Source organism: Pantherophis guttatus, chromosome 2 (genome assembly GCF_059756535.1).
Source record: "Pantherophis guttatus breed Tessera chromosome 2, ASM5975653v1, whole genome shotgun sequence".
Classification (NCBI taxonomy): domain Eukaryota; kingdom Metazoa; phylum Chordata; class Lepidosauria; order Squamata; family Colubridae; genus Pantherophis; species Pantherophis guttatus.
In genome coordinates, this window is record NC_142064.1 from 255770270 (window position 1) to 255780368 (window position 10099).

The following is a 10099-nucleotide window of genomic DNA, read 5'->3' on the forward strand; positions in this document are numbered from 1 at the left end:
CGGAAACGGCATTGGTCGCGTTGGTGGATGATCTCTGGAGGGCTCGGGACAGGGGTTATTCCTCTGTTCTGGTCCTATTAGATCTCTCAGCGGCTTTTGATACCATCGACCATGGTATCATGCTGCACCGGCTGGAAGAGTTGGGGGCGGGAGGCACTGTGTTGCGGTGGTTCTCCTCCTTTCTCTCCGACCGGTCGCAGTTTGTGTTGGCAGGGGGGCAGAGGTCGACCTCGAGGCCTCTCATTTGTGGAGTGCCACAGGGATCGGTCCTCTTGCCCCTTCTGTTCAACATTTATGTGAAGCCGCTGGGCGAGATCATCCGTGGCTTTGGGGTGAGATACCACCAGTACGCTGATGACACCCAGCTGTACATCTCCACCCCAGGCCACCCCAACGATGCCCTTGAAGTGATGTCCCAGTGCCTGGAGGCTGTGCGGATCTGGATGGGGAGGAACAGGCTCAGGCTCAACCTTCCAAGACTGAGTGGCTGTGGCTCCCGGCATCCTGATATAGCCAGTTGACTCCATCACTGACTATTGGGGCGAGTCTTTGGCCCCCACTGAAAGGGCCCGCAATCTGGGAGTCCTCCTGGATAGGCAGCTGTCTTTGGAGGAACATCTGACGGCTGTTACCAGGGGGACCTTTTATCAGGTTCGCCTGATTCGCCAGTTGCGGCCCTTTCTTTATCGGGATTCCTTGTGCACAGTCACTCACGCCCTCGTCACCTCTCGCCTTGACTACTGCAACGCTCTCTACATGGGGCTCCCCTTGAAGAGCACCCGGAGGCTCCAGCTGGTCCAGAATGCAGCAGCGCGGGTAGTGATGGGAGCAACATGGCGCTCCCATGTAACACCGCTCCTGCGCGAGCTGCACTGGCTCCCGGTGGTCTTCCGGGTGCGCTTCAAGGTGTTGGTTATCACCTTTAAAGCGCTCCATGGCATAGGGCCTAGCTATCTCCGAGACCGCCTGCTGCTACCGATGACCTCCCATCGACCTGTGCGCTCCCACAGAGAGGGCCTCCTCAGGGTGCCATCAGCCAAACAATGTAGGCTGGTGGCCCCCAGGGGGAGGGCCTTCTCTGTGGGGGCTCCCACCCTCTGGAATCAGTTGCCCCCGGAGATAAGAAGAATCCAGGACCTCAATGCCTTCCGTCGTTCCCTGAAAACCTATCTTTTTCAGCAAGCCGGGTTGGCTTAAGAAGAAATTTTTAAAATTTTTAAATTCTTTTAATTAGTCTGTGATTCTTAACTTTCGGGCCAAAATTTATATATATTTTTAAATGTTTTAATATTTGTATTCTATGTTTTTTATCTTGGCTGTACACCACCCTGAGTCCTCAGGGAGAAGGGCGGTATATAAATTGGAAATTAAATTAAATTAAATTAAATATTAAAAGGCATGTTCTTGCTTAGAAATAGGCATCTCAATCATGAGGTCCCAAAGAATGTATAAAAGCCCACCTATCTCAACCCCATCTTGTCAGCCATCCCAGAAACATGCTGCTGCCACTGAATTTTCTGGAAAACCAAATAAACAAAGACCTTCCTTCCTGCATTTTATTTCCAGTGTCTTTCTCCCAGTTTGGAAGCAGACCGGATTTTTATTCCAAGAAAAACTGTGAATATCATTACCATGTGACAAATATTGCTTTTATTTTTTATGAATTTTTCTGTCTTTTATATATTTATAAACAAGAGAGTGTCTATGTGCTGAGGAGTGTGTGTGTGTGTGTGTGTGTGTGTGTGTGCATGTACTTGTGAACATACAGTTCTATAGAATTAATTTAATAAACTCTATTTGTGTTTGCAGATTTAAACTTTTGATTTGTGGATTAGTAAATTCTAGGTAACTTAATAGTAAATTCTGGGTAACTTATTTTGGAGTTTGAGAAAGTTTGCCAATTTGATTAACTTGGAGACACTGATTCTCAAACCATTGTGGATTCTGTTAATATTTTAAGGGAAGATGGAAGATATTTTATAAAGAATAAAATATATTTAGATATACAGATAACCCCTGAGTTACGAGCATTCCCTTACTGAACATTCGAAGTTATACAATCAGCGCCCCCTAGGGTTTCCAAACAGGGCCCAAAACTATGACTCTTGCGACACCTTATGAACAACCGCAGAGACTTTGCAACATTCATCCTGCATGTTGCCGACCGAAATGGAGCTACTGAGGGGTGGATTAGCCCCTCAGAAGCCCCGTTCAGCCATCCAGAGGCCTCCCCCGGCCCATTGCAGGCTAAAATGGAGCCTCTGGGAGCCAGATCTGCTTGGATCAGGCCCCTGGAGGCTCCATTTTGGTCTGCAATGGGCTGCGGGAGGCATGTGGAAGCCCAAATGGAACTGCAGAGGGGCGCAGGAGGCTGGGGAGGAGATTGCTTGCTAGATCTTCACAAGGTTAGTGACCCAGCATGGCAGGTTGGGGGGGAAACAATTTGGGGAGCATGAGGTATTTCAGTGGGTCGGGGAGGCCTTGGGTGGTCTTAGGCAGGTGGCCTGTTCCATCATTAGCATCCCCTGGCCTTCCTGACTTTGAAATATCTCATATGCACTTAATGAGCCTCGCATTTGATTAACAAATGTGTAGGCGAAAGGAGAGAGTGATTTCATTCAAGGTACGAGATTCACTCTCATGAATCTTCAGGATACAAATGGAATGGGCAGACTCCATTGCATTTGTAACTTAAGGACTACCTGTAAAACTTCTCACAGTGGATTTTTGATAGCTTTAGTATCTGGATGAATCTTTTCAGTTCACAAAAAGAGTATAAAATCCTGCCAAGCTAATACCAAATGGGGAATTAGCTCAAATGGTAGAGCGCTCGCTTAGCATGCGAGAGGTAGCAGGATCGATGCCTGCATTCTCCAGTCAGTCTCTATTCACTTTTGTCTTCCATTCAGAAAATCCTCATGCAGGCAAGCTTTGTGTATTTTCCTGGACTACAAATTCATGGAAATGCAGAATCTTGGTGCTGGGATCAATGCCCGCCTTTTCTAGACAGACTTTTGGTTGATTTTATCATCCTTCTTCAAGAACTACTACCCCACTCCACCCCTGTGATTGTGCATATGATTTTCTGAGTGGGTGTTTCTTGAGAAATTGTGGAGAAGCACAGCAGGAACACTGTGAAATTAGCTCAAATGAAACAATGCTTGCTTAACACACAAGAGGCAGTAAGTTCAATGCCCAAGCCTACCTTTAACACTGAATGCCATTTTATTAGACCATTTTTGAAACCTCTTTGAATATTAGTATTCAAATTGGACCATTTTTATTTCCGTCTTTATTTAGAGCAGTGTTTCTCAACCTTGGTAGCTTGAAGATGGGTGGACTTCAACTCCCAGAATCCCCCAGCCAGCGCTGCTGGCTGGGGGATTCTGGGAGTTGAAGTCCACCCATCTTCAAGCTTCCAAGGTTGAGAAACACTGATTTAGAGGATTTATATAACCACCCATTCTTTGCCACATGACTCTGGGTGGCTAACAACCGTGACAATAAACAGAAACACTAAAAACAATGCAACAACAACAAAAAATGAAGAAAATCCAGGACCCCAATCCAGCAATATTACCTATTGATCTATACCCCTCTAAGCTGAGGGGCACCAAAGACTGCACAAGCTGCCTCATGCGGGACCATTTGTAACTTCTGTATGGTCTTCAGGGGCAGCCCCATGCGGAGCGCATTGCAGTAGTCCAACTGTGAAATGACAGGGCATGAATGACGGTGAATGTGAGGCAGACAGGAGGGAAGCTGAGGCTGCTGTCTGAGCTTGGGAAAAGCAGCTGCAGCTGTGTAGAAATGTTTACACACCTTTTCCCAAGGCTAGGCTCAGCTCATCCCTTTCCCCAAAGGGCCATAAAAGATTGTACAGCCTCAGAAACCTAAAAGGAGATGAGCTAACTCATTCCCCCCAAACCCTCCATACCTGCTGCCAGTTTGGTGAGAGAAACTTCACCCTCACAGGCTCCCATGCTGGCATCTCTGCAGTCTGGCACAGCTCCAGAACGCACAGCTGGGAGGAACTTGTCCATTTCCTCTGAATCCACCTGCTCAAACTCTTCCCAGGTAAATGAGCTCAGGTGTGTCTTGATCATTTCTAGCAGACTTACTACTACTTGGCATTTAATTTCATCTCCTTGGTTTTTTTGCTTCTTCTCCTGAATTCTTGCAGTTTTGTGGGTCGAGGATGTTCATAGCTGGGGAATTAGCTCATACGGTAGAGCGCTTGCTTTGCATGCAAGAGGTGGTGGGATCGATGCCCACATTCTCCAGTCCAATTTTTTTTACTTATTTTTCCAAAGTATTAGACCCTTTCGATCTACTCAGTTTCAATATCTTGTCCCAAATTCTTCTAACGTGGTAGATCATTGACAGGCGGTTTACTTTCCTTTGCTAAAAAGTATTAGATCATTTTCACCTCTTCATTTTCTGCATCTTGTCCTGAATTCTTGTAACATGGTGGAACAAGGTTAACAGGGGAATTAGCTCAAGTGGTAGAGCGTTCGCTTAGCATGTGAGAGGTAGCAGGATCGATGCCTGCATTCTCCAGTCAGTCTCTCTTCAGTTTTGACATCCATACAGATCCTCATGCAGGCAAGTTTTGCATGCAAGAGCTGGTGGGATCGATGCCCACATTCTCCAGTCCAAGTTTTTTTACGTACTTTTCCAAAGTATTAGACCCTTTCGATCTACTCAGTTTCAACATCTTGTCCCGAATTCTTCTAACATGGTAGAACAAGGTTAGACAGGCAGTTGGGGAATTAGCTCAAATGGTAGAGCGCTCGCTTAGCATGCGAGAGGTAGCAGGATCGATGCCTGCATTCTCCAGTCAGTCTCTCTTCAGTTTTGACATCCATACAGAAGATTCTCTTTGCATATTGTCCTGGACTTGGAATTGGTGGCAATATAGAAGCTTTGCTTTGCCTGCATGAGATGGTGGGGATCAATGCCCACTTTTTTATAAGACAGGCGTTTGGTTGATTTTATCTTCCTTCCCCAAGGTCCATCCCACTTCACCCCTGTGATTCTGCATATGATCTTCTGTGTAGGTGTTTCTTGAGAAGTGATGGAGCAGCAATGGTAGAATGCTGTGAAACTAACTCAAATGGAAGAGTGCTTGCTTCACACAGAAGAGGTAGTAGATTTTATTTTCCAATCAACCTTTACCCTATTTTGGCAAATTATTAGACCATTTTTATTGATATGTTTACTAGCTGGACGCCCGTGCTTCTCTACGAAATTATGTGATTGGGCATGATAAATTGACACTTAAAGCCTGAAACTTAATGTAGAATGTGTAACTCCATAGCATCAGAGCATGTTAATATAAGGCAACTGGTAGTTGGAACAGAGGGGGAGGGGGAGTAGAATGTCCGAGCCCACAGGCCAGATGAGTCACATGCTGGCCACGCCCACACCCAGTTTAGAGAAGGGATAGCATCTGAGCATGTTAATATAAGGCAACTGGCAGTTGGAACAGAATTCTTTTCAGGTTGGGAGGGGGAGTAGAATCAGTGGTGAGTTTCTACCGGTTCGCTCCGGTTTGGGCGAATCAGTAGTGGCGGCAGCAGGAGGGTCCACCCACCCACCCGGATGTCATCACAGATGCTCTGCACATGTGCAGAAGTGCTGTGTATGAGCTAAGCGAGAGGACCCTTTAGATAACTTTCAAAATGCCTATTTGACAATGTATCTTTATCACGCCTTGAAAAAATATATAAAAGCTGGTTGAATCCTTTGTTGTGTCTTGGCATTTTTCTTTTGCTGAAGCACTTTAATAAAAGGAAATCAATCCTGCACCTTGTGTCTGGTAATCTTCATTAGCTTTGGGACCAGGCTAAGACCTGAATTTGGGGACAGCAGTAGAACTAGGTTGACAGGTAGTTGGGGAATTAGCTCAAATGGTAGAGCGCTTGCTTAGCATGCGAGAGGTAGCGGGATCAATGCCTGCATTCTCCAGTTTGTGTCTATTCACTTTTGGTTTCCATACAAAAACTTCCTGTTCCAGGCAAATTTTGCATATTTTTCTGGACTTCTACAGAGTTGGAAACTAGTCCAGGAAGGCAATTGGGAATTTGAGGCAGTGGTTTGCTTCAATAGATAGTGGGGTCAATGCCCACCTTCTCCATACAGCCTGTTGCTTGATGTTATCATCCATACAGAAGATCCACCCCAGTCAACCCCCTGTGATTCGGCAGGTCAGTTTCTATATGCTTCTTTTTAGAGAAACAATGGAGCAGCACCCCTAGGATATTGCCAGGGGTGAAATCCAGCAGGTTCTGACAGGTTCTGGAGAACTGGTAGCAGAAATTTTGAGTAGTTCGGAGAACTGGCAAATACCACCTCTGGCTGGCCCCAGAGCGGGGTGGGAATGGAGATTTTGCAATATCCTTCCCCTGCCATGCCCACCAAGCCACACCATGCCCACCAAGCCGTGCCCACAGAACTGGTAGTAAAAAAATTTGGATTTCACCACTGGATATTGCGCAATCAGCTCAAAGGATAGAGCACTTGCTTTACATACAAGAAGTAGCAGAGCCAAAGTGCTAATACTTGCGTTTCCAAATTTCAGGATTCAGGTAGTTTCGCTGTTTATTAAAACTGGTTCTTTCGCTTTAAGTTTCCTGCAGCCGGCTTGTTCTGCAAAAGCAGAATCGTCCCACGTCGCCCGGAGTTCCAGCAGGTTGGGAGGGAGCCACGCCTGTTCTCTCCCCAGAAACTTCCCTGGGGGGTTACAGGGGCTCAACCTGTGCCCTGCGATCTCTCCTTCTTCAATCCTGTGGATTTAGAAGTTTTCGAGCCGCTTCTTCGTCTCGAAGCGGCTCTACAGGCGGCGGGGCTGGCGGAGCTTCAAAGAGCGCCGCCGTCGCCGAAGACAAGGAAACCGGAAGTTTCAATCTGAGAAAATGCGAGTGAGTGAAAGTGCTTTGAAAAAACATGGCGCCTAGCTTCAGAGTTAACGAGCCAGCGAGTGTGGATTGGTGAAGTTACTTTGTTCTGTTACAAAGTTTCCAAGTTGCTACTAAGCTGCCTTGCTTGTTATAAGAGAAACAACTGGGAAATTTTTTCCCTTTTCAATATTGGACTTTGCTTTATTTTAACCCTTATTTGATCAAATCTGGGGGACTTTTTTAGAAGTCTTTGTGCAGGAGGGAAAGGAAAAGGAACTTCCCTCTTTAGAAAAACTAGATCACGAGCCAGGATGGCTTCAAAGAAGCAGGAAGGGAAGGCATTAGGGGGGGGGATCCCCCACACACAAACATCAAACGCAACTTCCCCCTGCTCAACAGCTACAAACTCAGAAAAAAGAATTTGATGTGGGAGATTTAAAAGAATTTATTTCTAAAACTCTGGATGACAAATTTCAAAAATCTCAACAGGAGATAGATGATAAACTTCAAAAATCACATCAGGAATTTATGCAGGAAATTAATGAAGTTAAAGACATGGTGAAACAGAATCAAAATAAGGTGACCAAAAAAATATCAGAAGTGGCGTCTGGCCTGGCAGAATTTATTGGGAAAGTTGATTTTAAAGTTGAAGAATTTAAATCAGAAGTTAATGTTAAGATGAAAGACAATGATTATAAAATTGATGAAGTTGACAATAAAATGCAGAGAATTGAAGATGAGATTGTTATGATACAATTCCGGGCGATGGAATTTGCCATACGGCTTCGGGGAATTCGAGAGGAGGAGAGACAGGACTTGAGACAGGTTTGCTCTGAAGCCTTGGCTAAGATTTTACAAGCTAATCCTGATTTGGTATTTCATAAAATAGATAAAATTTACAGAGTGAACTCTTGGGTGGCCAGACAAAGACAACTGCCTAGAGATGTGGTCATATACTTTACTGAGAGAGAAATTAGAAATGATATCCTGCAAAAATCTTTTCACACTTCTGTACAAGTGGGGGGCTCACGACTTGAAATTTTTAAAGAATTACCTCCTAAAATGCTGAAAGCTAGAAAAGAATTTGGTTTTCTTGTTAAGGAATTGAAAAATTTACAGATACCCTTCCGGTGGGACGCACCAGCTGGGATAATTTTTAGATATAAGGGAGAAGGATATCGGTTGAATACCGTGGAGAAGGCACAACACTTTTACAGTACTATTCTTAAGGAAAGAACACCATCTCCACGTACATCTACAGTTTTGGAGATTAAGGAGAGTGAAGAGAGGCAATTGAAAGAACAGTCTAAGCAGGAATTAGAAAACGTGCAAGGTGCAGAAGGAGGTTTTCTGAGTGAGCCCTTGTTGGATTCTTCTCCAATTTTGGATTTGATTCAGTTGACTGAAGTTAAAGATCAACGTATAACTAGAGCTCAATCCAAGCTACTTAAACAAAAGCAACAACAACAACAGGAAAGACAAGACAAGAAGGCAGTTAAGAGTACCGTACAAGAGAATGGAGCTATGGGAGGAGCGAGATCGAAGCTCTCGGATGAACTTCAAATATTTTGCTCTGCGCTCCAGAAAGAGGCTGATGACCTTTAAGTGTCTATCTTGGAATGTCAATGGGTTGAATTCAGCACAGAAAAGGAAGAAATTATTTACATATTTGAAACAATTCAATAATGATATAATATGTTTACAAGAAACGCATATCACAACTCAAGATCAAAAATATTTGATAAACTCAAAACTAGGAGCACATTATATATCTTCAACTTCGCAGAAAAAGAATGGTGTGGTTATTTATGTAAATAAAAAATTAACAGCGAAAGTTATAGAAGCAGATCAAGATGGTAGGTTTGTAGCAATTGAATTGCTCACAGCAAATGGCCAAATTCTTTTGATTGGAATTTATGCTCCCAACCAACAACAGGATTATTTTTATAAGATGTTACATACTAAAATATTGCAATGGGACTACAGATCTATTTTAATTATGGGAGACTGGAATGGAGTAATTGATTCTAAACTAGATAAAAAGAGCTTGGCAAAGTCTAGAATTAGACTACCACAGACTTTTTTTGATATGAAAGAAGATATGGAATTAAAAGATGTTTGGAGAATACATAATCCAAATGAATTGGATTACACTTTCTTTTCTGATAGACATAGATCCTTTTCTAGGATTGATTTTATCCTGTTGTCAAATGATCTACTTGTTAAGACAAAAAGAACAAAGATTTTTCCAAGAACTCTGACTGACCATAGCCCTGTATGGATAGAAATTGAGATGGATAAGGTTGAGAGACGTTCTTGGAGATTAAATGAGAACTTGTTTAGATATGAAAAAAATACAATAGAACTTAAAAAGCATTTGAAAGAATTTTTTGAAATAAATTTGAATAAAGGTACCCTAATTGAAATTGTTTGGGACGCAAGTAAAGCTTATATGAGAGGGGTACTTATCTACATGAATTCTAAACATAGACTGTTCCGACAAAAGAAAAGATCTGAGTTGGAAATGGAAATAAAGAATAAAGAACAGTTACTTATTAAAAACCCAACAGATGAAAGAATACGAAGTGCTATAAAACTTTTGAAAGACCAATTTCAAATGCTTATGGCGGAACAAGTTGCAACAAGCTTACAATACGCGAAGCATAATACATTTTGCAACACTAACAAACCGGGCAGATGGTTGGCTTACACATTGAGGAAAAAACAAAGTATACGGACTATTGATAGTATTGATATTGGAGGGAAAGAAATCTTTCAACAAAAACTAATTAAAGAAGCTTTTGTGGATTATTATACTAAACTATATGCCAAAGAAGAGGTGCAGAATGGACTTATAGAAAAATACTTAAAGGATAAGAGAGTTACAAAAATTACTGATCAACAAAAGGAAAGAATGAATTATCCTGTAACAGAGGAGGAGATAACAGCAGCAATAAAACAGCTAAAAACAGCCAAAGCTCCTGGCACGGATGGTTTGACTGCAGTGTATTACAAAACTTTACAAGCTGAAATGGTGGGACAACTTAGAGATTTATTTTGCAATATTCAACAAGGGGGTAAAATACCCCCATCTTGGACAACTGCTTATATATCTTTGATACCAAAAGAACAAGTTGGTCCTAAAAAACCAGAGAACTATAGACCAATATCTCTTTTGAACACAGACTATAAAATTT

General features: G+C 43.0%; 3 non-coding genes across 3 annotated transcripts; all 3 read left to right on the forward strand.

Annotated features, from left to right (window-relative positions):
• The first annotated feature begins 2803 nt into the window (after positions 1-2803).
• TRNAA-AGC (transfer RNA alanine (anticodon AGC)) lies at positions 2804-2876 on the forward strand. Its single transcript has one exon. It is a non-coding gene; the product is annotated as a tRNA-Ala (tRNA).
• Positions 2877-4210: 1334 nt separating this feature from the next.
• On the forward strand, positions 4211-4283 carry TRNAA-UGC (transfer RNA alanine (anticodon UGC)). Its single transcript has one exon. It is a non-coding gene; the product is annotated as a tRNA-Ala (tRNA).
• Positions 4284-4766: 483 nt separating this feature from the next.
• TRNAA-AGC (transfer RNA alanine (anticodon AGC)) lies at positions 4767-4839 on the forward strand. Its single transcript has one exon. It is a non-coding gene; the product is annotated as a tRNA-Ala (tRNA).
• The last annotated feature ends 5260 nt before the right edge of the window (positions 4840-10099 follow it).